Source organism: Photinus pyralis, unplaced genomic scaffold (assembly GCF_008802855.1).
Source record: "Photinus pyralis isolate 1611_PpyrPB1 unplaced genomic scaffold, Ppyr1.3 Ppyr1.4_LG3a, whole genome shotgun sequence".
NCBI classification, from domain to species: Eukaryota; Metazoa; Arthropoda; class Insecta; order Coleoptera; family Lampyridae; genus Photinus; species Photinus pyralis.
In genome coordinates this window covers 308908-316593 of record NW_022170509.1, presented here as the reverse complement: position 1 = coordinate 316593, position 7686 = coordinate 308908, and positions in this window count along the sequence as shown.

Genomic DNA, 7686 nt, shown 5'->3' with positions numbered 1-7686 from the left:
TCGATCCGAATTTCCTTAAAAAACGCCTCATAATTTCATCAAAATTGAAATAGAAATAGAAATACAATTTAAGAAACGCCTGAGTTTGGTTTTTTTAGGGAAAAGACTAAAGTCTATTCCATGATGCCCAAAAAGTGGATGTCAAATTATGGAAATTGGCCCGGGGTGCGAGATCATATTTCGGCACTTGGTCCGGGGTGAGGAATTATATTTCGGTAGTTGGTCCGAGCTGCCCGGTCATATTTCGGTAGTTAGCTCCTGTTATACAGGGTTATCGAAAAAAGGAATAAAGATCTTACACAAAAAGGTCATTGCACAAGATACACACGCACATTCAACATATCATATCGCGTGTACACTCGCCACGACTAGGAGAAGACTGCCTGGTCAAGGTTGTGCGTTAAAATGGCGCATGCGCCACGCTTCAAGGTCAGATCAATGAGATAAATCTAACATTTTGTCTGTATTTTGTCTATATTGTCGCTGGTCAAGTCAAGTGTATTTATATGGTTAGCGCACGTTGAAACGTGGTATTACAATTAAAATACTTTCCCAGCAGCCCTCGTAATTCTAAATCGGTTGTTATTCACGTTGACGCACGCATGAATTCAACCCTGAGTCCAAACAACAATAAAAGTTATAAAATCGCAGTAGAAAAGGGCAACGTAAATGGTGTGGGGTTATGTGCAGTTTATGTAACGAAGTAGGAGTATTATGTAAATTTGTCTTGGTTCCATTGTTTACCCAAAAATACATACCTACCTTAAAAGAGGAATTAAACGCTTTATCAAGAAAACTCAGATGAGAGGGGCGCGTTATTAAGACCATCGTTTAAACTGCTTTCATTCGTTTAGGAGTTTACTTTCTCTTAAAAAAGCAGAATTTGGAGGCGCGATGAAGCGCAAGGTATTTAAATATACACGGATATAATTTACAATGGCTTAATAAAATCAATTTTACGCTTCGCGAAAGTTTCATGACGCTGCCGTCCATTTTATTTTGTTTTTCAATGTGATATGTTTAATTCTGTCCGTATTCGATATACGGTATACATCTAGCTCTCCGAGTAAACAAGCAAGATTGAAGGAAAACACTCTTAAAAATTTTATACGAATCCAAAAAGGTATGATAAAAATAAAAAAGATTGACTAAGAAGTGTTTTCAGAAGTTAAGAATTTTTAAGAGAATTGATAAAGTTGGCCGCAAGTGGCTTTCATCAGGAATGTGAAGGATTACATTCCGAGAAGTTTTTTCAACATTTCTCATACGTTTTACTGTTCGGTAAAATAACAAAGAATTTGTGCAGAATTTGAATTTTATAAACTTTCAGGTTTAAGCTTATCGGAAGCCTTGCTTACATTTGCTTCATTTGCATCACATTAGAATCGCAATGCTTTATCACATCTCAGTTTTTCGCTTCTTTGTACTTTAGGTTTCCTTTCCTGTTGTTAGAAAGATTACGTTCGTCATTTATTGTCTAAGTTCCATTATTCTATCGCCCTTTTTATTTTTTTTCTGAACCGAATCGTTTTTCAGGCAATAATGAATTTACCAGAATTTTGTTCCACGTTTTTTATTGACATATGGGATAAAAAATATTACTTATTGTGTTTGCGCTTGGAAAATAAAACAAAGGGTAGGCTGGAAAGTTCCTTAGAAATGGCGTTCCGCGTTGTTTTATATTAGATAATATGAGAGGGAGGGCGGTAAATGGATATGTGCAGCAACCCGAACGTACCCGAGAAACTCGAATTCTACATCATTTCCTACTGAAAGATGGGCTCATCCATTCCCAAATGTTATTTTTAGCTTTGGCGTAGATAACAAAAGATGACAACCCAAATATTTGAACTTTTTAAGCAAACTTACAATCGATTTTCTGACTGTATCCTTAGGTACAATGTTCAACTACCACATCTATCTTTACTCAAACTTTTATTTCCCCTTCCACCTTCGTCAGCAATTGCCGACACCTTATACATAAAGAGATTTGGAATAAACTTGTTTTGATACAGAATAAAGTTTAGAGGGTGGTATTACATCTTTATAGATATGACAATGACGGCAACTCGTAAATCTCGCGACAAAAATCACTGCTTCCTTCTGTCAGATTAAATCGATTCCTGATATCGCCCTTTATCACAATTTGTTTCACAATAGACGGTGTCATTCGCAGACCTTACGAGTAAGCATTCCATTTTAACTTGAAACTACAACCCTTTAAAGTCTTTGTTAGATGTACGTAATCCCTTACGCTTTGCTTTATTATTTGGAACACATTACTTGCATTTCTCCCTCTACTTTTCCAGGTGCGATTTTCCGCGACCCCGTGATGAGAAATCACGAGCTTTAAAAATGTTAATTGTTGTTTTATTTGATTTACGTTATCCCTTAAGGTACCCCCTCCCTATAGCACCTTGTGTAAATTCATCCTTTACCCTGCCACTCCGCCCGAAAAGTCTTTGGTAATTGCAACAATTCACTACATACAGAATCGAATGTAAAGAATTGCAATTCCATACCTGAAAAACGAAAGCAGTTTCAATACTAATGGCGCAACTTTCCTTCAGGCAACATCTGGATAACGGGGCTATAAAGTCATTCAACGTTCTTTTCATGAGATCCTTCTGAAATTTCCCATTTCTATACATTAACTACTACTTTTGATTATTTGGTACTTTGGCATATGCCTGGCGTAGCCACCTCTCTCAGAATTTGGTCAACTGTCGTGGGGATGTGTCCCTGGTAGGAACTGACAGGGGTGCATCTCTACCACTTTTATGACCTTTGCGCTGGGTCGTGACATATGCCAAACAATGTGGTGGATTTTGTCGATTGGGGAGGTTGTGGGGAGGTTCTCCGACCCGAAAGTGTACGGTCACAGCTTCGCTACTGGAATATCTGCTTCCTCGTGCGGGCCTCTCCCACAGGCGTTCCATTAGTTTCCGATGCCTCCAACCTTTGGTAGCGTTTCCTTCCTTTCGTACAATTGTAATGATCAGATCTTTTAATTTAATTTGCCGTTGAACGTCTGCGTGCGTGGTATGTGTACAACAGGCTCTTTCAGCTTCTTGTTTTTTTAATGTCTTCCGGAATAAATGTTTGTCTTTGTCATTTAAACTGTGTTTAATCGAACCCCAGATGCGCCCCAGATACAGTTTTCATCTCAGATTTGTTCTACTAGTCTATTCTCGTGTATGGAATATACCCCAGAAGAAGAAAATGGATGAAACTCCTGACAAAAATCATAAGCATTCTCATTTTCGTACGCTTTTGGAGGAAGAGTGTAGCACCGCGGAATCTGGGGGTATGCAATACCTCCAGGCAAAAGTAATCGATTACCATTTCCTAGAAAATCACAATGACAGTTTCTTTCTATCTCCCTTTGCTGGGGGGTATTCCATACACCCCCCGTGATACATTCTCCTCCAAAACGTTCAGCCCTATAACTCTGGCGTGTGGAATATTCTCCAGAAAAAGAACATTGACGACACTCCTTACAAAATTCGTAAGCATGCTCATTTTTGTACTCATTTGGAAGGAGAGCGAAATCTGGGGAATATAAATACTCCAGGAGCAGAAGGAATCGATTACCTTTTCCTGAAAAATCACGACAGATTCTTTCTGCATAAGGTCATGATAGCACCGGGGGGTCTGGGGAGTATGGAATACTCGCCAATGCAGATGGAATAGATTACCCTTTCCTGGAAAACCACAATGACAGTTTCTTTCTGCATAGGGTCATGAAATCTCTCCTGAAACGTCCAGCCCTACAACTCTCGTGTATGGAATACTCCCCAGAACCAGATAATGAACGACCTTCCTAAAAACTCATAATTACCCATATTTTCTAAACCTTCGGAGGAGGTCGTCTTTCGTGGTTCTGGGAGATTTATCTTTTCCTGGAAACCCACGATAACGGTTTCTTTTTGCATAGGGTCATGAAATATCCATGGGCTGGGGGTAGGGAATGCAATACCGGGATCTACCGGGAATCTCGCACATAAATGGAGCGGGATCCCGCGAGATTTGCGGGAGTTAGGAATTTGTCGACCAAGGGGACGACCCTGTCTGCTTTGTTAATAAAACGCATAACGGAGAAGATATTTTTTAAATAATTATTTTTTATTTTTTTCGTTAAAAATGTACTATGATTTTTGAAGCACTTTAGAAGTTCACCTTTTTGTGCTTTACAGGTGAGTTTTTTTTTAGTTGTAAGTTAGGCTGAAGGTACTTTTTTTGTTAAATATTGTGATAATTAGCGATTTATTTTAATACAGACTTTAACCGCACATAATTGCTTATATTTGCCAATTTATTTAAGGTTTTGCGGATCCCGCAAACACCGGGATCCCGCGGAATTAACATCTAACAATCCCGCAAATACCGGGATTGCGATTTTGCTGCGGGATTGCATTCCCTATACACTGCACTTTTTTGAGGCCCTCAAAAAAAATTGTCTCAGATCGACCCGGAAAAAAATTTTTCTTATAGAATGTGGCCTGTAGAATCCATAATTTCAAACAGTTCCAAGATTTGGCTACTAGTTCAAAAGTTACAGCCCTTTGAATTTTCTTTCGAAATTGGTTTCTAGTCTATAACTTTTGATTGAGAAGTCTGATTGAAAAAGTACGAATTGTTTTGGATTCTACGCACCAAAATTAATAAGAAAAAGTGTTTTCCCGAGAAATTTTGGTGCAGTCGATTTTTGGTAAAAAGGAAGGTTATACACTGCCTTTTTTTGAGCCCCGAAAAAAAATTGTCTCAGATCGACCCGGAAAAAAAATTTTCTTATAGAATGTGGCTTGTAGAATCCATAATTTCAAACAGTTCCAAGATTGGGCTACTAGTTCAAAAGTTACAGCCCTTTGAATTTTCTTTCGAAATAGGTTTCTAGTCTATAACTTTTGATTGAGAAGTCTGATCGAAAAAGTACGAATTGTTTTGGATTCTACGCACCAAAATTAATAAGAAAAAGTGTTTTCCCGAGAAATTTTGGTGCAATCGATTTTTGGTAAAAAAGGAAGGTTGTACACTGCTGGGGGGTATGGAGTACATTCTCCCACAAAACGTTCTGCCCTATAATTCTCGTGATTGGAATATGGAAACTTTCATCTGGAACCTGGAAACTGCAATCTGAAATTTGGAGTCAGGAATCTGGAATCTAGAATCTCGGAATTCAAATCTGGAAATTAGAAACTGGAATCCTTTCTTATTGTTATCCTCTCCCTGTCTCCCTTTCTGTCTCCTCCTCTTGGCTGCTTGTGCTTATGTCTGACTCTTCCTCCACCTCCAGTACTCGTCTGCCTTCTTTTTTCATTTTGTTTGTTCTCTTGCTCCACTGTTCCCACCTTTTTATGGGAATCACCGAGGCCGCCACCGTTTGGTATATAGTGGTGTTTCATGTGAAGCAGGTCCGGCCAACTTTCCATTCCGAGGCGCGTCGATTCTTGGCTACCTGCAGTATATGATCTATGCTGAAGTTCCTCACCACTCTCCTTGTTTGTCCTATTGCGTTATCCAGTACTTTCGCGAAGACCCTTGGGGAGAACGGATTCCTCTGGTTTTCCTTTGGTGCTCGGTCTTCTTCCCAAACCATTGTATATGAGTATACTCCCTTAATCACTCGTTTATGATTCTATTGATTAGGAATTTGGGCAGTTACAGCAGCGTCAGGGCTATTGCTTTATGCTTCACTTGGTCAAAGGCCTTCGCCAGGTCTATTGCTAGCAACCATATTTTGGTTCCTTCTCTTCAGTGTTCGTCTAGAATCCCCATGGTCGTAAATATATGGTCGTCCGCGGATCTGCCTTTTATGAAACCTGCTTGGTATACTGGTGTCTTGGATGTCTCTAGGCTCTGTAGTAGGTAGGTTGCATATATCTTGTATCCCGCACTGCACAGCGTCTGTCTGTCGTCTGTTCCTTGTGGTGACCTGACTTTTGGGATGGGGATCTGCTGCCATTCTCCGGGGATCAGGTTACTGGTTCCTACCTGATAAATTAGTTCATGTAGGTCCTCTATCAGCCTTTTTTAGTCTTCCTAATATCTCCCTCATTTCTTCCATCATGGGGAATAGCGGAAGTGTCCACTGATCATTCTCCTCCATTTACTGGACTGGTGCTTCTTGTTCTTCCTTTAGGAGTTTCTCCCATGCTCTCATTGGTACGTATTTTTTATTTCCCCCCTGGTTTCATCCTTCTGTTTTTTTTATGTGCTTATATATTTGCGCATTCCTCTACATTGACCTAAGCTTGGCGATGTTTTTTGCAAACTCGGCGAATTCTTTGATCTCATGTTTTACGAAGGCTCTGTTCTTCTCCTCTTTGGCCTACCTTAGTTTCTTTTTCGTTGTCCATGGCTTGCTTGCTTCCTGTTCGGTCACATGGGCGGTTTTTGTCCACCGAGTGTTTTCCCTGCTGCTTCCTTGAGCGTTTCGGCGATCCTGTTCCAAGATGGCCTCCCTTCCCCCTTTTTGATCTTGATCTCGCCCTCTATACTCCTCTCTTTTCTTCTTCTCTCAGTGTTCTCTCCTTCTCTCCTCCTTTCGGACGTTGAAACGTAGTTGTATTTGAGCGTATTTGTTTACAAAACGGTCAGTTCCTGTTTTGCTTTCAGCTTATTGGATTGTTTTGTGTCGAATAAATTTCTTCATCTGTAAATGGTTGGTTTTGTGATTAATCTAGCCCAAATTACGACCCAGCTAAGAGTTCTCAAGTTAAATTTTTCTATTTCGTGCCCAGAATTCCGTTAGGTGTCCATCAGAAATGTGTAATTCAATTCTTTGGAATTTTGACGGCAGTTAAGGCTGCTGTGCGTCGTGTCGAAAATTATGGGGCATATATAGAAATGGTTTCTCTGCATGTTCGTGTAAGTTGCAATTGATTTTATTTCATAGTTTCTTATTTTTCCGATAGAATTTACGTATAATACCAGTTTTTAAAACATTTTTTTGTTTCTATTCCAAATCGTTGCACGAACGATCTCGTTTACCTTCAATAGAAGAGAAGTCGTTATACTTGTAAAACAAACGTACACCCTGTATGTTTTACTCAATATTTTTGTCTACCTTTTGAGCGATTGAATTTTAACTGTGATGCTCTTACTAATCTTCAGTGGCGCAAGTTTACACCCCACTCGTACCCATAAAAATTACCCTTTTTCTTTCCAACGTTGTGCTAATTACGAATCCTAGTATTCGAGTTGCTCGACGTGTCAAATGTTAATTTTATTCTCGCAATTTATATGCCGTGCTGTTCATGCCCTCTATTTCATTTTGTATTTGTGTTTTGTCTGATAGCACATTATTGGCAGACAGCATCCTTCTGAGCTCAGAAACGCTGCGGCTATGACTCAAAGGTAAAATAGTTTAATTTAATCGATACTCCTTGAGATAACGTTTGTGCAAACTGACTTTTGATACAGCCAAGTTGTAATTAATGTTTTTATTTGGATAGTGATTTATTCATTATAGCCTCGTTAGTCGTGGAAATCTATTTCGACATTTATTTATCTTTTTGACGAGTTGCAAGGATCATTTCGGTGTATAGTTGCGATATATCGATTTTTGGAACCAATATCGAAAACACCAACAGAATCTGATTGAATAGGGCCACCCCCAACATTCTCCCAAACAGGCTTCCAAAACTTTGTCGGAAATGATAACGCGCAACTATAGTTTCACAC